The following is a 21310-nucleotide window of genomic DNA, read 5'->3' as shown; positions in this document are numbered from 1 at the left end:
CATTAACCATAAAGTGGAACTTTTCCCAATTCAAGACAAGATTAGTTTCTTCACATCTCTGCATAACTCGATCAAGATTGCTCAAGCAATCATCAAAAGAGGAACCATAGACGGAAAAGTCGTCCATGAAAACCTCACAAATCTTTTCACAAAAGTCAGAGAATATAGCCATCATGCATCTTTGAAAGGTAGCAGGTGCATTACATAAACCAAAAGGCATACGTCTATAAGCAAAAGTACCAAAAGGGCAAATAAAAGTAGTCTTTGATTGATCTTTAGCCGACACAGGTATTTGAGAGAAACCAGAATAACCATCTAGAAAGCAATAGTGTGTATGTTTGCATAATCTTTCTAGCATTTGATCAATAAAAGGTAAGGGGTAATGATCATTCTTAGTAGCTTTATTTAATTTGCGGAAATCAATTACCATCCTATAACCTGTGGTAATTCTTTGTGGAATCAATTCATCTTTATCATTAGGAACAACAGTAATACCTCCCTTCTTAGGGACACAATGGACAGGACTTACCCACTCACTATCAGCAATGGGATAAATTATACCTGCCTCCAGAAGCTTGAGTATTTCTTTTCTTACCACTTCTTTCATTTTAGGATTCAGACGTCGTTGAGGATCACGAACTGGTTTGGCATCTGCTTCCAAATTTATTTTATGTTGACATAAAGTGGGACTAATGCCCTTAAGATCATCAAGAGTATATCCAATAGCAGCATGATGCTTCTTCAGAGTTTTCAATAATCTTTCTTCTTCATGCTCTGAAAGGTTAGCACTAATAATAACAGGATATATCCTATTTTCATCAAGATAAGCATATTTAAGATTATTAGGAAAAGGTTTAAGCTCAAACACGGGATCACCCTTGGGTCGAGGAGGATCCCCTAAAATTTCAACAGGCAAATTGTGTTTCAGAATAGGTTCCTGTTTAAAGAATACTTCATCTATTTCCCTTCTTTCATTCATGAACATATCATTTTCATGGTCTAGCAAATAGTGTTCTAAAGGATCACTAGGAGGTACGGCAATAGAAGCAAGACCAATAATTTCATCCTTACTAGGTAATTCTTCCTCACGATGTTGTTTACTAAATTTAGAGAAATTAAACTCATGAACCATATCATCCAAGCCAACAGTAACAACACTCTTTGTGCAATCTATGGTAGCATTAAAAGTGTTCAAGAAGGGTATACCAAATATAATGGGACAAAAGCTATCTTGTGGGGAAGTAAGAACAAGAAAATCAGCAGGATATTTAGTGTTCCCACACAAGACTTCAACATCTCTAACAATTCCAATTGGTGAAATAGTATCTCTATTAGCAAGTTTAATTGTGACATCAATATCTTCTAACTCAACAGGTGCAATATCATGCATAATTTCTTTGTATAAGTCATGAGGTATAACACTAGCACTAGCACCCATATCACATAAGCCATAATAACAATGATATCCTATTTTAACGGAAATAACAGGCACGCCTACCACAGGTCTATGTTTATCTTTAGCACAAGGTTTAGCAATTCTAGCAGTTTCACCTTTGAACTGAATAACATGCCCATCAATATTATCAGACAAGATCTCTTTAACAATAGCAATTTTAGGTTCTACTTTAACTTGCTCAGGAGGTGTATAAGTTTTAATATTGCTTTTATGAACAACAGTTGAAGCTTTAGCATGATCCTTTATTCTAAGAGGGAAAGGTGGTTTCTCAACATAAGCAGTAGGAACAATAGGATCATTATAAGTGACAGTCTTTTCTTCAATTTTAATAGGTGCAGCTACTTTTACTTCTATGGGAGGATGATATTTAAACCACTTATCCTTAGGGAGATCAACATAAGTAGCAAAAGATTCACAGAAAGAAGCTACTATCTCAGAGTCAAGTCCATATTTAGTGCTAAACTTACGGAAAATATCGGTATCCATAGAAGATTTAACACAATCAAACTTAGGTGTCATACCTGACTCCTTACCTTTGTCGAGGTCCCAATCTTCAGAGTTGCATTTAATTCTATCCAATAAATTCCATCTAAATTCAATAGTCTTCATCATAAAGGAGCCAACACAAGAAGTATCGAGCATGGTGCGATTGTTTTTAGAAAGCCGAGCATAAAAACTTTGCATAATTATTTCTCTTGGGAGCTCATGATTGGGGCATGAATATAACATTAATTTAAGCCTCCCGCAAGATTGAGCGATGCTTTCTCCTTTGCGAGGCCAGAAAGTATATATATAATTGCGATAACGATGAACAAGATGCATAGGGTAATACTTTTGATGAAATTCCAACTTCAATCTTTTATAGTCCCATGATCTCATATCATCACATAGCCTATACCATGTCAATGTGTCTCCCTTCAAAGATAAAGGGAAAACCTTCTTCTTAGCAACATCATCGGGTATACCTACAAGCTTAAATAATCCACAAACTTCATCCACATATATTAAGTGCTCATCAGGATGCTTTGTTCCATCTCTTGTAAAGGGGTTAGCTAGCAGTTTTTCCATCATAGCCAAAGGAAATTCAAAAGGAGTTCCATTTTCAATAGGTTCAGTAGGTTGAGGAGAAACTCTTTGCTCTACTGGACGGGGTGAAGATACCCCGAACAAGCCCCTCAGAGAAGTACTTTCCATAGTAACAAGTGATAGTAAATTTCAGCACACTATATAAATTTTCCTTACCAAATTCCACATACCAAAGGCGCTACACTCCCCGGCAACGGCGCCAGAAAAGAGTCTTGATGACCCACAAGTATAGGGGATCTATCGTAGTCCTTTCGATAAGTAAGAGTGTCGAACCTAACGAGGAGCAGAAGGAAATGATAAGCGGTTTTCAGCAAGGTATTCTCTACAAGTACTGAAATAAGTGGTAAAAGATAGTTTTATGATAGGATAATTTGTAACGAGCAACAAGTAAAAAAAGTAAATAAAGTGCAGAAGGGTGGCCCAATCCTTTTGCAGCAAAGGACAAGCCGGAACAAACTCTTATAATAGGAAAAGCGCTCCCGAGGACACATGGGAATATCGTTAAGCTAGTTTTCATCACGTTCATATGATTCGCGTTCGATACTTTGATAATTTGATATGTGGGTGGACCGGTGCTTGGGTGCTGTTCTTACTTGAACAAGCATCCCACTTATGATTAACCTCTATTGCAAGCATCCGCAACTACAACAAAAGTATTAAGGTAAACCTAACCATAGCATGAAACATGTGGATCCAAATCAGCCCCTTACGAAGCAACGCATAAACTAGGGTTTAAGATTCTGTCACTCTAGCAACCCATCATCTACTTATTACTTCCCAATGCCTTCCTCTAGGACCAAATAATGGTGAAGTGTTATGTAGTCGACGTTCACATAACACCACTAGAGGCTAGACAACATACATCTTATCAAAATATCAAACGAATACCAAATTCACATGACTACTCATAGCAAGACTTCTCCCTTGTCCTCAGGAACGAACGTAATTACTCACAAAGCATATTCATGTTCATAATCAGAGGGGTAATAATATGCATATAGGATCTGAACATATAATCTTCCACCAATTAAACCAACTAGCATCAACTACAAGGAGTAATCAACACTACTAGCAACCTACTAGCACCAATCCCGGACATTGAGACAAGAATTGGATACAAGAGATGAACTAGGGTTTGGAGATGAGATGGTGCTGGTGAAGATGTTGATGGAGATTGCCCTCTCCTGATGAGAGGAGCGTTGGTGATGATGATGGTGATGATTTCCCCCTCTGGGAGAGAAGTTTCCCTGGCAGAATAGCTCTGCCGGAGCTCTAGATTGGATCCGTCAAGGTTCCGCCTCGTGGCGGCGGAGTCTTGTCCCGAAAAGTTCCTTCTTTATTTTTTCTCATCGAAAGACCTCATATAGGAGAAGATGGGCATTGGAGAGCCACCAGGGGGCCCACGAGATAGGGGGCGCCCTAGGGGGGGCGCCCCCCACCCTTGTGAGCAGGGTGTGGGCCCCCTGGCCTTCATCTTTGGCGTGGATTTTTCTTTATTTCTTTTAAGACGTTCCGTGGAGTTTCGGGACTTTTGGAGTTGCGCAGAATAGGTCTCTAATATTTGCTCCTTATCCAGACCAGAATTCCAGCTGCCAGCATTCTCCCACTTTATATAAACCTTGTAAAATAAGAGAGAATAGCCATAAGTATCGTGACATAAAGTGAAATAACAGTCCATAATGCAATAAATATCGACATAAAAGCATGATGAAAAATGGATGTATCAGTACTCGTACGTGTCATGATGCTTAGTTTCATGTATGAGGGTAGTCGAACCTGTCATGATGTTTGCTTTTCATGTATGAGTCTATGTATAATTATTTTGAGACCTTTTTATTATTCGCCTTGATTTCTTTTCACTGCATTCTTTCGGCTTGTCGGTGGCTTTCTTCCCATTTTTGGATATTTCTCATCTTAGTTACTTTATATTGGGAAAATAAACAATAGGATGATGCGGGGAGGCAGCAGCAGCCATGCTTGTGAGGATGTCCCTGTTGGTCGCTCAGCAAGACATGCAGGACATTCCCTCGAGCCATATCCTCCACCACCGCCTCCACCGCCACATCCGCCATCCACTGAGCAAATCATGTGTATGTTTTAAGGAAGAAGGAACAACGATATGATTGAGCTTTTGTAAGGTGTGGAAGCTATGGTTGGGTAGAATGGAAATCAGAATGGTCATCACTCCAAGCTGTCAGATTTACGGAGGACCAAGCCTCCTAGTTTTAATCAAGTTATCGATCCTTTGGAAGCCGATGATTGGTTAAGGACTATTGAGAAGAAGCTTGAGATTGCTCGCACCGAAGAAGCCAGCAAGGTTCCGTTCACTACGCACTATCTTGAGGGAGCTGCCGCTATATGGTGGGATAATGCTTAGGCTATGTGGCCTGCGGACGAAGGAATTACTCGGACTAAATTCAAGGACCGTTGCCGCAAGTACCATATTCCCGCCGGTATTATGAAGGTCAAGCAGCGCAAATTCCTAGCTCTCACCCAAGGAAGCCTGTTAGTAAGTGACTACTTGCACAAGTTGAACCATTTGGCCCGTTACTATCTCTATGATGTGGCCACAGAAGAAAGGAAGATCGACATATTTTTTTGCAGGACTGAATCAACACCTGAGATGCACTCTCAGTACATTTGATTTCCCGGATTTCCAAACTCTGGTAAAGAAATCCCTCATCGCAGAAAGGGAACACAAGGTCGTGCACAACAACAGGCCCGCTAATAATGATCACAAGCACAAATTCGAGCCTAAGAAGGATGGACAACCAATGCAGAAGGCTCATACTTGGGAGCAGACTCAGGTTGAGTACAAAGCCAATTGGCATTAGAATGTTAACATGACCACTACTCAAGTCAAGAATGTCGTAACTAGCCCAGTGCGCAAAGAAGCCAGCGCAACAACTCCTGCTTCAATTGTGGGCAAACTGGACATCATGCCAGACAGTACCCCAAGAACGGCAAGCCAAACACCCCATTCAAGCCACAAGTCAATCACTTGGAGCCCTACTCTGTCCAGAGGACCATCCAAGGGCAAGTTCATCACCTCTCCACATATGAAGCCCAAGAGGACCCGAAAGTCATCATTGGTATGTTTCCTGTTAATAGCATACCTGCAATAATTTTATTTGAATCTAGGCTTTCCCACTCTTTTATTTCATGGAGTTTTGTTGCCCAAAACAAGTTTCCTTGCTCGATTTTGGGGAAAATTATGATGGTACAATCCCCGGGATCCATGCTCAGAAGCAATCTGGTCTATTGTAATTTGGAAATTGATATCAAGGGAGTGAGATTTCCAACTTCCTTGATAGTCATCGAGCCTGCCAAGTTGGATATTATTTTGGGAATGAACTGGTTAACCCAATATCAAGTAGGCATAAATTGTGCGACTAGAGAAGTCACCATGACAAGTCAGGAAGGTCGAACCACAAAATTCTATGCCTGCAGAAGCATACCCAAGAAGGAAATGGTTTTCACGGCTGTGGCTGAAGAATTATAATTAATTCTTGTGGTCAGTGAGTTTCCAGATGTATTCCTTGAGGAATTACCAGGAATGCCGCCAGGTAGGGAGCTTGAGTTTGCAATTGATATTGTGCCCGGAACCGCACTGTTGTACAAGAAATATTATCGGATGCCTTCGTCAGAATTAGTGGAATTAAAGAAACAGCTTGATGAGATGCTTCAAAAGGATACATCCATCCGAGCTCTTTACCATGGGGATCACCCGCAATATTTGTGGACAAGAAGGATGGAAATCTTCGGATGTGTGTGGATTACCGCCAGCTAAACGATGTCACTATCAAGAACAAGTATCCACTGTTGAGGATTGATGATTTGTTTGATCAACTCAATGGGGCAAAAGTATTCTCCAAGATTGATTTGAGGAACGGATATCACCAGCTAAAAATCAAGAAGGAAGATATTCCTAAGACTGCGTTCACTACTCGATACGGTCTTTATGAATATACAGTTATGTCTTTCAGCCTCACCAATGCCCCTGCCTTTTTCATGCATATGATGAATAAGGTATTCATGTATTTCTTGGATAAGTTTGTGGTGGTATTCATCGATATATGCAACATAGTTAAGGCGGAACACCAGAAACCCGCTAGACTTCTCCAACCCCTACTCATTCCGCAATGGAAGTGGGATGATGTCTGCATGGACTTCATCACATGCTTATCAAAGACACCGAGGCAATGATGCAGTATGGGTCGTGGCGGACACGCTGACAAAGGTAGCTCACTTCATTCCCATCTGAACCACCTACCAAGCTGACCACCTCACACAATTATATGTGTCCAGGATTGTCAGTTTGCATGGACTGCCAACAAGAATTACTTCAGATCAAGGTTCTCTCTTTACCATAGCATTCTGGGCACGTCTCCATCAAGCCTTGGGGACTGCCCTAAAGTACAGCATAGCTTATCATCCTTAGACAAATGGGAAGATTGAGCGGGTAAATAAAATACTCGAAGATATGCTCCGAGCATGTGCTTTGGCCCAAGGACCCAAGTGAAAAGATTTTTCTATCGTATGCTGAATTCTCCTACAACAACAGTTTCCAGACCAGCCTGAAGATGTCACCTTATGAAGCTCTGTATGGCCGGAAGTGCTGCACTCCGCTAAACTGGTCTCAAACTAGAGATAGCCGCATTTTAGGAACTGATTTAATGATGGAGGTTGAAAAGCAAGTCAAGGAGATCTGAGATAGACTGCAGTTGGTCAAGTCCTGAAAGAAGAGTTACTATGATACAAAGCATCGTCAGATCAATTTTGAACCCAGAGACCATGTGTACCTCCGAGTCACACCCATGAAAGGAATTAAGAGATTTCAGACCCGAGGAAAATTGGCACCCAGATATATTGGTCTGTTCCCAGTGATGAACAGAGTGGGCACAGTTGCTTATCAGTCGGAATTGCCACCAAAATTGTCAGAAGTACACAATGTGTTCCATGTCTCACACCTAAGAAGGTGTATTTTTTCACCCGAGAAAAGGACTGATATGGTAGAAATAGAGCTTGCTAAGGATTTAACCTATGATGAGAGACCATTCAGAATATTGGATGAGACAGAAAGAGTCACTCGTAGTAAAGTGATAAAGTTTTATAAGGTTTAGTGGGAGCATCACACCGAGGAAGAAGCAACCTGGGAAAGAGAGGAATTTCTAAGGACAACCTACCCAGAATTGTTTTCTCGAGCAACCGAATCTCGAGGACAAGATTCATCCTAAGTGGGGGAGGTTCGTGACAGCATGGTTTTTGCCTTCTCTCTTTTTTCGGACTTCTTTTCCCTCTGCTTTGAATTTGGGGTTTTGAATTAATTCAAATGGGCTTAACCACTTGGGCATGTCCTTGATTTTCACCCAAGTGACCCATCCCTCTCTTAATCATCATTCTTTCTCTGAAAAATCCCAAAAGCAACTTGTTCTCCAAAGCAATTTACTTCTCTGAAATTCAATTCAGAAACTTGTGCTCCAAAGCAACCCCCATTTTTCTTGGTCCCAAAAATCTGAGAAAATTCTCATATATTCTTTGGGCCTTGGCCCACCTCCCAGAGCAAAAATATGTCATAAATTTTTGGAATATTTTTGCTATAGAAAATCATTTCTGTTCTGGACCCAAATTGCAGTTTCTACAGCAAGTACCCTTTTCCTTGATCCAATGAGGCTGGTTTTTCTTGAACTTCATTACCTTCCTAAGTAAAGCTTAAATCCAAAAGATTAGCCCTAATCTCATACTAGAAGACCTCCAAACTTGGCAACCAAGTTTTTGTCCAGAAACTTGCTAAGAAGCTCTAGTCTTTTCTGGTCGGCCTGGTAGTGAGACATCTCCTCCTTTAGACTAAACACTGCACATACAACACAGTAGACAGGGTTTGGCATCGCGTGGGTGTCATTTTGATCATGCCATCATGGTGACTGCGTGAAGACACAACCCTGGCAACGCGCCCGACACGCTCTGCGCTGCGCCCGAGTGTTTGTTCAACGCGTGATTGTTCCAGAGCTCACCGACGACTGCCGCGCCATGCCACCGTCTTCATCTCATCTGATCGCCCTTGACCCCTCCCTGCCGCTCGCTGGCGCCGGAGCAGCCGCCGTGAGCACGAATACGTCGCGGCCAAAGCCACAGTGTGCCCGTGCCCCTGTCTCCTTCCCCAATCGCCTCTTGTGCTCGTCTTCGAGCTTCGTAGTGGCCGTGTGAGCTCTGAAACCTTGCCCCCTCCTCGCTGGTGCCCCTCATCGTCGTGCGCCGCTTCTAGAGAGCTCCGGCGGAGCCACGTACACCGACTCCCCTCCATCTATCAATTCAGACCCCTCCAGCCTCTCCAGGCATTCCAAGCTCACCGCCCAATCTCCACAAACCCGTAGCATAGCCGTAGCCCAGTCGGGCAGGCCTCCGGCCGCCGTCCCCGACCCGAGCTCTCCGGCGATCCCCACAGCCCCTCCTCCTCACTCCGGTGCCCCTCGAGCCCAGACCACTCCTCAGGAGACTCACTGGTGGCCCACTTGTGCCGTCCGAACCCGTTGGAGCCCCTGGTGCAGCCCCATGTCCCCGTCGTCTTCAACTCTGGCGAGTTTCGCTTTCTGCATCCACTGTAGAAGCTCGTTCCGACCCCGTCCGTCTACCTCTAGCCAAGCCACGGGTACAAGTAGGTGCGCAAGTGTCTCCTCTATCCATCCATCCCTCTCGATCTGGCCGCCGGGCTCTCCTTGCCGGAGAAAGCACCAGCGAAGCGCCGCCCATCTCTGTTTTCTCTCTCTCTCCCCTCGACCTGATGTGTGGGACCCGCTGTCAACCTCACCACTCGCGCCTGAAGCGTTACGAGTGGAGGCGTATCCCAGGAATACTTCATCGATGTCACCCCCTCTGATGTTCTTTAATTCAAATTTAAATTAATATTTGACCAGAAACTTTGACCAGCCATAACTATTAAACCATAAGCCCAAATGAGTTGATTCTTTTTTGCATTGTGTTTGTGTTGAAAAGTTCTAGTAGCACACCAAAATGGAGATTTTTCCTTGCTGCCTAGAATTTCTGGTGATTTTCAGAATGAATCTTGATATTTTGTTTTGTAGTTTTTAATTATTTTCAGAGGGAAAAGCTTGTCTTGAACATAACCAGGAGGAGTGTGAACCTCCTATGTACTAAGGCAAGCCACACCAACACTTGTATGGTGTCATTTCAATATCTATGATTTTTCCAACTTGAATATGAGTTATTTTTCATGCATTTAATTGCTTAAATAAATATTGCTTGTGGTAATTACTTTGTCATGATTGGATGCTTAGTTTACAGTACTGTTTGAGTGTTTGAACTAGTTTAAGGCAGTACAAGAAATTTTATATTGTGTGGTTATGCTTTTGGATATGAATTATGGTGGTTTAATTATGTGATTAATTGATTTTAATATATTATGTTATAACCAAAATGATGAGAACTAAAACCAGTAAAGTAGAACTAGTAAAGTTTAATCATGAGTAGTGCAAGAAGAGAGTTTTGATGATGTTGATTTGTTTACTTTAAGTGGTATGTGATGCATGTCTAATAGTTGCATTTTCATGGCATATTGTGACTCGAGTTATTTTATTTCAAGTTAAAACTGATGTTAATTCAACTTGAACATAACGTTGAGCGAGTCATGGTGCCACTAAATCGAGTTTTTCCCACTGCAACCACATTTGCCTTTATGGGAAGGTCGTTATTCGGTCTGTTGTCATGCCTCTCGCCGATGCCTCCAACGAGGGAAGGTTTTGGGCATGCGGTACCCTGGCCTGGTAAGCATACATAACCTTGTGTGCCCGTTTGTTGTTATGGTACCTTGTCCCCGTTTGGGACCATTTTGCCATGACGGTGGCCATTGATGCCTTTGGTAGGCACGGGGCCACCCATGACTTAGCGCAGTGGGGAGTTAGTCAGAGTGGTCGGGAAAGTGTGATGGCAATGGGAGGGTTCTATCGAAACGCCGTTAGTCCACCTGAATGGGAAGACGAGGCATGGGTTCTGTGGTGTGGGTAAAGTGCGCTACCTCTGCAGAGTTTATTTTCAATCTATCGATAGCCGAGTCCTTGGTTACGGACATAGCTCGTGAGTAAGTCACACCATGGATCAACATTTATAATTAATCTTGCACACTAAAGTTTATGTCTGGCACTAGTTGTGTGATGTCCTGTGAGATCATGAAGATGATCGTTGTGGGAACAAAGTGTTGGTTTTGTTTGTGATCCAGGTATGATCGCCTTTCTGGTTACGAGGTAACCCGTCTGGTAAGAGAGTCTATAGGACTTAGTGCAAAAGTTGACTTATCACTGCATCAGTAATATGTCTTGCATTGCATTAAACCTGATTAATTGTCATGATATTGTTTGCCATTATGCTTATGCTTGTTGTGAGCTTGCAACTACATTCAATATACTGACCTGGCGTGTCATGTCAGATTTCAGGAAAGTCCTTTTGGATTGGAGAGCTTCCTGTGTCTAGATCGTTTCCACATCGGTGTCCCTGTGCTATGGAGTTCCACTGCGTAGTTATCTTGATCGAGGCCCCTTCATGTTCATTAAATAATGTACATATTGTTCTGCCGCACTGTGTCTGCCGCTTGGCCTCGCTACTTGATGTAATACCAAACCTATGTTTCTGCTAGGATCAATAAAGCGGTTGTTTTCTGTACCAAGTTGTTGTGTCTGGCCAGAACACTTGATCTCTATGCTGGCAATGCAAGGTAAACCGGTTGCTCTGAGCCAGGGCACCACCGTACACGTGTAGCTGCTTTTCCCTGGAGCAACCCTGTCGGGCAAGCGTGCTATGCTCACCACAATTTTTCCCACCATCAATCCACTAAAGGAGTAGGGTTTTACGCCTCACGGCAGCCCAAACCTGGGTAAAAATTGCATGTGTGATCTCTGCCGTTGTTCCACGCTCCTCTGCTCTTTATGCAACATGCCATCCCCTCGCCGAACCAGCAAGGTTCTCTTGGTCCCATAGGTGGTTGTGGTTTCCCGCATTGCACCACTTCAGAAGAGGGACAGATGCGCCTGGGAGCACGGGGATTTTGTTGACAGGATGTGCCTGTACCCAAGCCTCGCCAATAACATGTCGGTATACGCCCAAGGTTGGCTATGCGAGCAGCTGTTCGTCAGCCTCGGGCCATTCCGCCTGCTGGGAAGGGTTGTCCCACTGCACATCAACTCTCCTAGGGACCAAATTCTGAAGTGGATGCCACACTATGACTCTTACGGGGTTGAGGCCGGTTGGCAAATGCCCGGGCTAGATGAAGAGATCGACTGGGTCTCCAACCTGGAAGGAAGGGCTACCAGGGTGGAGGGCAACATGTTCAAGCGCACCTCCACGGCAGAGGCGAAATTTATCAGGAGGTGAATTGAAGAGGACACAGCGCTTCAGGCTGCTAAGAAGGCGAGGCCCAGAGAAGAGGAGGAGGAGGAAGAAGAAGTGGAGCCCGAAGGCAAAGGCTCTTTATATGAAAAGAGTGAGAAGCACGCCACAGAGGAGGTTGCCGGGATCGACACTGTCGGGGCCAAAATTCATCAGGCCGCGGCAGCAGAGGCCCAAGGAGGTGGCGAGGCTGGAGAAGCAGAACAGCCTGAGGAGGAATGGCTTGTCACGGGCCCACAAGCTCCAGAGCCGGACCTGGACCAACAACCATGCTGGCGGGATAGCCAGGGGCAGCGGCCCCTGGTCCTGCGCCAGCCACCAAGAGGGTGAAGAAAATTGCCTCCAAGAGCGACGAGCCGGATGTGGTACATCTCCATTCCTCTCGTCTTTCTGAGGCCCAAACCCTTCCCGCCAAGCGACGAACAGTCACCGGGGTTGATCCCAGCCCCAGTCAAGTTCAGCTTCCTCGCGCAGCTCAACCCTGGTGGATCCCCTGGTTCCACCAAAGAGCTCGAAGTTGCCAGGGAGATCTCTTCCCCCGACTCTGAAGAGGAGCAGGTCGAGCCCGCCACCCATGGGATTCGTGCTACGATCCATGCTCATCGATCCAAAGTAAGGAGATCACTAAATTTTATTTTTCGAGAAAATATGTACTTGATGCTTGCATATCTCAGTCTTGCTTGCTAACTCGTCGGAGATGAAGAACCGCTCATCCATCGAGCCAAGAGAACCAAACAGGTGGCGCCGCATGGGCCTTTGGCGGGCACGAGCCTAGCGGGATATAGCACAGAAGATCATGCGCCTAGCCCCCGGCCTAGCCCCCTGCGCGATAGTATGGAGCAAGTTTCGCCCACCAGGAGAGATGCAGCATACCGTGCTCCATCCCCCGCCAAGGAAGGAGAGGAGACCCACTAGCGTGGGGCCCACCCCATCTGTTGTCCAAGTAGGGAAATCACCATAGAGGGCCTCCACCGAAGGGTCGGCCCAAGTTGATGTCATGGTTACCGAAGAAGGGGACATAGACCGCATCACGACAACTTATGTTGCCGGGGAGACTAATGGCCTTCCGCAACAAGCGCCATCGGGTAACCTGCTTGCTCTTGTTTCTTCTTATATGGATTATTTCATTCCTAGGTCCCCGACCCAGTACCTCGTAGCATCTCTTTATCATTGCTTGTTAAATTTGCCTGCATCTTTGTTGGCCGAAGAACCTGAGCTACTGGAAGAAGTGGCCATCATTGGGAAAGATGTTGCCGAGGAGGCCACCAGGATTGCTACCGCGGAAGGTGAAGGTCAGGCTACTGGGACCACACAAGAATTCCTCGGAGGGGCGGAGAAAGCCCATGGCATCACATCTAGCCAGGACAGAGTCGTGGAGGAGAAGATCCCTCTACAAACAATGTGGCCCCTTCCTCCATGTGGTACATCAGCCGCAGTCCCACAACTATCCTCAAGCAAGTTGGCGCTAGTCCTTGCCCAACCTAGACTTGTAGCCCCCGACTCATCTATTGCGGTCAGTGCGGATTTTGACAAAGAGATCCAATGCATCTTGGCACCATTGTCCCAGCGAGCTGAAGAGACATATGATCCTATTGGTCTGGCTGTGGACCGATCCTTCATGGAGTCCGTGGTGACATGCATCAAGGATATGCAGAGCAGATATAGTTTGAAGCGGCAGGCGATCAAGGAGCAGTGTGACTCAGCCAGCCTCTTGGATCAGAAACTGAGGGACAAGGTTAGCGAACTGCGTGAGTGGCATAGCAAACACTTCCAATCCCTCAAGTGGCAATAGGAGGTGATAACCATGGCCAAAGAGGATGTCGATGCCTGGGAGGTCCGCCTGGAGGAGCGTGAAGTACTTCTGAACGCCAAGGAAAAATACATCTCTTCCCAGGAAGGGAACCTTGAGGCCACCCTCCACAACAAGGATGGAGAATTTGAGGCACTTATCCAGCAATGCACCAAGGATCTGGACGACAAGCACAAGGCGGATCTTGACACGCTCACCATCGACTCTGCTGCCCAGCTAAAGAAGATTGCCGATGAACTTGCCTCTGCCTCTACTACCAAGGCTGATCTTGATCAACAGGTGACCAAGCTGATAGAGAACCTTGCCAGGAGCGCCAAGGAAACCATGGCTCTTAAAGAGAAAGCACAAAAAGCAGAAACCCTTCTGAAGGAGGTGCAACTGCGGCTTTCCTCCAAGAGCAAGGACCTCGACACTGCCAGCGGTACCATTACTGACATGAAGGAAAGGATTGCACCTTAGAGAGTGGGATTGAGTCTGCCAGAGCTCCTGAGCAGCTGTTGATGAAGGACTTGGACAATGCGAGATCTCCCGAAAGACGTGGAGGACAAATTGCAAAACCAAGTTGAGTAGCGCAACCTCTGGATGAAGAGCTTGGTTGATATCGCCGACTGCCTGGCTGCCCAGATCTCGGAGATGGACATGAAGAGTTGGGGTTTCTCCGTCAATAGCCACGAAGTTCCAAGCATCAAGCTGACACTCTTCTTTGAAGGCTTGATCGAAGGGCTGAAGATGTATGAGGATGAAAGGGCCACTTGTTTTGCAAATGAGTCCCGGAAGCTTGCCTGTGATGCTCTCTTCATGGTTTTGAGCAACCTCGCTTATTGTCACCGAGACCTCGACCTTGTCGATGGCTTCAGGAGGCTGCCGCCGGGTGCCGATGTTTCTGCTACTCAGGAGAAGGCTGGGCCCTATGCCGACAAGGTTATCTCCGTCCCCAGGGTTCCCGGAGACCACAAAGCTCAGCCCTAAACCATTCTTATTGCCGCAGTGCCCTATAACAAAAACAATCATGTGTCATGTGCTTAGGATCTGTACTATTTCTGTTTTTTCACTCGTTGGACTGATGTTTAATTATGTCAACGCACATTATACCTCTTTTGTTTACCCATTGATGTTCGTATGGTTACTTTCTTTTGCATACTTTGGTTGCCCGCTAGTAGCATACTGTCGTGATTGCTGCGAGGAACAGGTCCTTAGCATTCAATTGGCGAGGATATGACCTGGCACGTTTTTCCTTATCAGTCTTCGATGCAGCCACCTACCATGTTGAGCAGGCTCGAAACAAAGTAGGGGCACAGTCAAATAAATTAAGGTACCATCATACAAAAAGGCTTGTCATACAAAACTCCTAGTTGTCCAAGGGATAAGGACGCAAAAACTTCGAAGAAAAAGCCGATGAGCATGTTAACTTAGCTTTTGTTCATGCTCCCCTTCTTCACCGGTCGTACATTTGGTCTTGTATAATACTTTCTTCTCCACTTGCGATTGTTCCTCCTCTTCAGGTATCCACCCTTGTTCTGAAAATACAACAAACGAGAAGGCGCACAAGGGATAGACTTGGCAGGTTATTAGCTATGCGCCCATCCCTAGCAATAGCCAGTGGGGTTTATTTAAATGCTTGCAGCTGATGAGGCATGGTAGCAAAGAAGGGTCAGCTCCTCTCTCCCTTTCCTCATACTTGTTAAGGATCTCACGACGGGCCATGCTGATGCGAAAGACCTTGCCGGAGCGTGCTTGCCAGGACATCGACCAACAGATTCGCACCAACGTTCCACTCAGGATTTACCCTTGGCAAGATAAATGCTGGACTGAGTTCCACGCGGACTCATCGATGCTCATGATGCCACTTCTTCATGGCTCGATCATTGACGAGTGGGAAGGGGGGAGGGGGCCACCCACCATTACAAAAACAATACACTTCCGTGATGATACGTGTTTGTCACAGTAGGTCGCGTTTTTTGTCATGCATGTACATCCATGACGATTTTATGACAGAATCAAGATAGTCATACCTGTGCTGTCGTAGAAGTGTTCCATGACATTACCAAAATTATCATCACGGAAGTGTCCACTTCCATGACGATAAATCGCGCGTCACAGAAGTGCTTTCGCCAAGGGTGACCGACACGTGGCATCCACCGTAACGGAACGCCGTTAAGCTATCGGGTCGGATTTTTGATCCGATAAACCGTTAACAGCCCTGACCAATGGGAAATTTCCACGTGTAAATTTCTGATTGGCCAAAGGAAACACCTGTCAGCTCATCAGTGGGCCAGATGTCGCCCGTCCATTGGAGGAGACATGCCTATGATACGTCGACACGTGGCTGGGCCCAACAGAGGCCCATATAGGTTAAAAAGGCCCGCCCAGTCAAAGGCCCGTAGAACTAGATCAGGTACTAGTGGGGCAGCCAATAACGGCCTGCTTAATAAAGGACCATTTACGGCCTGAAGCCAGATCTGGCCCGTTAATTGTTTGCCCAATATTTGGGCCCATTTACGGCCCGAAGCCAGATCTAGCCCGTTAATTGTTCGCCCAATATTTGGGCCCATTTGCGGCCCGAAGCCAGATCTGGCCCGTTAATTGTTCGCCCAATATTTGGGCCCAACTACAGCCCAGTGACTTTCAGCCTGTTAGAGGCCTGATGTAGACATGGGCCCATTTCAGCCCGGTGTGACTTTCGGCCTGGGAATGGACCGTGCTGCCCATGGGCCATATATGGTCCGATGGGACATCGGGCCCACCAACGGCCCATGCTAAAGGTGGCAACAGTTAAGCCCAACGTGACTTTGGGCCTGTTAAAGGCATGTTGCGTAATTCGGCCCGTTGATGCCTGTGCTATGCTTTCAGCCTCTTAAAGGCCCATGATATCAGTGGGCCAACTAAGGCCCGAGATATGTTTTGGCCTGGTAATGGCCCGTGAGCTAACTGGGCCCAAAACGGCCCGGTCTACATTTCGGCCTGCTAAAGGTCCGTCGACGACTAGTGAAAATTGAGGCCCAACATGCATTTTGGCCTGCTAAAGGCCCGTGGTTTCATCTCGGCCGTAACAGGCGACTACAATATTCAGCCTGTTAATGGCCCAACGCTACCTGGGCCAAACTAAGCGCTGGGTCGACAAAAGGCCTAACTAAAATATAGGCCAGTGTAAGTTTGGGCCTGGCGCAAAGTGGGAGACTGAAGGAAATATGCCCTAGAGGCAATAATAAAGTTATTATTTATTTCCTTATGTCATGATAAATGTTTATTATTCATGCTAGAATTGTATTAACCGGAAACATAATACATGTGTGAATACATAGACAAACAGAGTGTCACTAGTATGCCTCTACTTGACTAGCTCGTTGATCAAAGATGGTTATGTTTCCTAACCATAGACATGAGTTGTCATTTGATTAACGGGATCACATCATTAGGAGAATGATGTGATTGACTTGACCCATTCCATTAGCATAGAACTTGATCGTTTAGTTTGTTGCTATTGCTTTCTTCATGACTTATACATGTTCCTATGACTATGAGATTATGCAACTCCTGTTTACCGGAGGAACACTTTTTGTGCCACCAAACGTCACAACGTAACTGGGTGATTATAAAGGTGCTCTACAGGTGTCTCCAAAGGTACTTGTTGGGTTGGCATATTTCGAGATTAGGATTTGTCACTCCGATTATCGGAGAGGTATCTCTGGGCCCTCTCGGTAATGCACATCACTTAAGCCTTGCAAGCATTGCAACTAATGAGTTAGTTGCAGGATGATGTATTACGGAATGAGTAAAGAGACTTGCCGATAACGAGATTGAACTAGGTATTGAGATACCGACGATCAAATCGCGGGCAAGTAACATACCGATGACAAAGGGAACAACGTATGTTGTTATGCAGTCTGACCGATAAAGATCTTCGTAGAATATGTGGGAGCCAATATGAGCATCCAGGTTCTGCTATTGGTTATTGACCGGAGACGTGTCTCGGTCATGTCTACATTGTTCTCGAACCCGTAGGGTCCGCACGCTTAAGGTTTCGATGATAGTTATATTATGAGTTTACGAGTTTTGATGTACCGAAGGAGTTCGGAGTCCCAGGTGAGATCGGGGACATGACGAGGAGTCTCAAAATGGTCGAGACGTAAAGATCGATACATTGGACGACTATATTCGGACATCGGAAAGGTTTCGAGTGATTCAGGTATTTTTCGGAGTACCGGAGAGTTACGGGAATACATATTGGGCCTTATTGGGCCATACGGGAAAGAAGGAAAAGGGCCTCAAGGGTGGCCGCACCCCTCCCCTTGGTCTGGTCCGAATTGGACTAGGGAAGGGGGACGCCCCCTTCTTTCCTTCTCCTTTTCCCTTCCCTTTCCTTCTCTCCTACTCCTACTACTTGGAAGGGATCCTAGTTCTACTAGGAAAGGGGGAATCCTACTCCCGGTGGGAGTAGGACTCCCCTAGGGCGCGCCATAGAGAGGGCCGGCCCCTCCCCTCCTCCACTCCTTTATATACGTGGCCAGGGGGCACCCCATAGACACAACAATTGATCCTTGAGATCTATTAGCCGTGTGCGGTGCCCTCCTCCACCATAATCCTCGATAATATTGTAGCGGTGCTTAGGCGAAGCCCTGCGACAGTAGAACATCAAGATTGTCACCAAGCCGTCGTGCTAACGGAACTCTTCCCCGACATTCTGCTGGATCGGAGTCTGGGGATCATCATCGAGCTGAACGTGTGCTAGAACTCGGAGGTGCCGTAGTTTCGGTGCTTGATTGGTCGGGCCGTGAAGACGTACGACCACATCAACCGTGTTGTGCTAACGCTTCCGCTTTCGGTCTACGCGGGTACGTAGACAACACTCTCCCCTCTCGTTGCTATGCATCACAATGATCTTGCATGTGCGTAGGAATTTTTGAAATTACTACGTTCCCCAACATGAAGGCCCCAATCATTCAGGCCCAAGAAAGACATAGGCCGGCCCAATTGTGGCCCGCTAAAAACCTGGCCCATTAGAGTCGAATGTTTTGGTCCAGTCAACTACATCTATTTTTTTTTCAAATAGCGAATGATGGCAGTAACTAGTAGGAATTAAGAACAAACCTACTCTATACAATAAAGAAATTACGGCATAGTAACTAAGAATAAACCTACACTATACAATAAAGGATTTAAGGTATATTACATCCACTGGGCATCGAAGTTCGCCAACAGTGATCATAAAGCGCAACAAAGAAGCAGATTACAAAAATTGGGCACCATTGCAGCGTAACAAAATAATACTGAACCGAGAACGCTTCAAAGACAGTTCAAGAAAGGTTAGCCTTGCGGCGGAACTACTGCGCAAGCTCCTGTGCAAGGCTGTGAGACCGGCCTAGCATGTCGGTCATAGCTTCCAGGTGTAGCTGTTTAGCGATGAGTTTCTCATTGGTGTTCTCCGCAATCTTTATTAGAGATAGGACTTCAAGTCGAAGTTGAGTTGTAGAATGCCTTTCTGCTAGAACTTGGGACTGAAGAAGTCGAACTGATTCAGACAACGAATTCTGTGAGCTTGTCTGACTGTTAGTCTCAAGTAACTTGAACACTGCATCAAGACAAGACTTTGGGGTTGTCTCGCTATCTTCAAGATGTTTTGCCTTCTTTGCTGCAATATATGTTGGGTTTGTCTCACAGCCTTCAGCAGACTTGTGCATGCAATCAGGCATATCACCCTGAAACAAAGCAGAGAGATGACAGGTTTTGCACGTGTATAAACAAAGATGATAACTGTTTTGTCAATTCTATCCAATTTCAAATTAGAAAATAAAGAGTAAGTTCAAAATATCAATAGCATAATTTGGCATTGTTCATAATGCGGGGAGCTTCACCACACTAATGGATTACCATGTCAACATAACAAGCATAGATAAAGGGTAAATAAAATCATTATATCTATTTTGGATAATGTGCATGGCATGTTCTTCATATCATCAGCCACATCAGTAAGATAAAACAGGAGATGACAAGGTGCAAACATGGGCTGCTTCACCACACACTAGATTATAGATCCACAAAAAAAAGCATACATATAGGGAGTATTAAGTAATGTGCATGGTATGATAAAGGAATTTGGTTTTACAAGTAAAACTTAGAACTTACGGTTCTTACGACCATGCATTTTGGTAGAAACAGCAAACTAAACAGCAGTAAACGATAGGGAGTATGAGCAAATTAAACAGCAGTTGAGGATAAAGGCTTTAGAAGGACTGACTTACATTAACAGTTAACACTAGCTTTATAAGGCTTTAGAAGGATAACTCAAGAATTTCAGCACATAATCTTCTTCATAAGCATTGCATGTACTCTACATTTTGTAGAGAGTAATTATAGATATGATAATACTGGAAGGGATAGAGGATAATGAAGATAAGATGCAGATTGATGCTACATAATCAACTACCAATCCCTGGAAGTACAAGCGTTATAGGACAAAATGTACTGACAAGAGCAATGGGCTACACTTTTGCACTGGCATTGTCTGTGTATTCTATTTGTTGGTAAGATTAAATATAGATCTGATCTTTTTTAGTAAATGGTGGCGAGGGAGATAAGATGCACAATGCTAAAAAATGAACCAATCCCTCTTCCCATAATACAAGAGTGTTTTGAACACTGGTGTACTGTACAAAACGTTCTTATATTATGGGACGGAGGGAATAGCTGCTAATGTAAGTACAGTGATAGACCATGTTCAGTACTTACAAGAGGACTACAGAGCTAAACCTCTTCAAAAGCATTGGGTTAATTCTAAATTTATGTAAGAGTCCATACGGATCTTATAATATCCACCAAATGGACGATTACGAGGCTAACATGTGCAGTGATGCTACATAATCAAACAGCTATGAAAGTAAGTATGGTCATACAGTGCAAGAGGTACTCACAAGAGCAATCCAGTGTGCAGTATAGTTGCGAGATTCTGTGGTCCCTTGAGAACGAATGTTCTTCTGCTAATAGTTTTCGTACAAGTGAGACATTAAGGCAAATGCAGAAATGTAGTTCAAATTGTGATGTGATATCATAGATAGTACCTTACGCTCCAGCCGAGACCAATGTGTAACAAGATTATTCCAGTCACCGTGGGATAAATGTAGCACCAGAGACTTTACAGAAATTTTGTTCAGAGGCTTGCCATCGAAGTGCGCTTGCCTCGGGTAGGAACGACACTTCATCAACGAGTGCTTGAAAAGTGCAACCAACCCTTGCTCGTCATCACAATCCAGTTTGCTCGTCGCCTATTTAAAAGAATGAAATCTTGTGTGTTCTATCAGCATAAACATATGCAATAATGACCATGAATAACATTAGTACATTACTTACGCGTAAGTTGCGGAGGAATACTAGAAATTGTTCTGTGTCTGCGGTATAATCTTTCCATGAAGGAAAGATGTGCACAAAGTTGCTGACAACACCATAAGCTTTGTCTTCTAAACTGGGAAGAAATGGAACAGGGGTCCTATTTGCTGCAATTGGGGCTCTCTCTGGTTCGAAAAGGGATTTGGCAACTGGATTTGGTGTACTCTTTGCTGGAATGGGGG

This window comes from Triticum urartu, chromosome 3A, assembly GCF_056163025.1.
Source record: "Triticum urartu cultivar PI428250 chromosome 3A, HENAU_Tu73, whole genome shotgun sequence".
In the NCBI taxonomy this organism is placed as follows: Eukaryota; Viridiplantae; Streptophyta; class Magnoliopsida; order Poales; family Poaceae; genus Triticum; species Triticum urartu.
Note: the sequence above shows the minus strand (reverse complement) of the source record.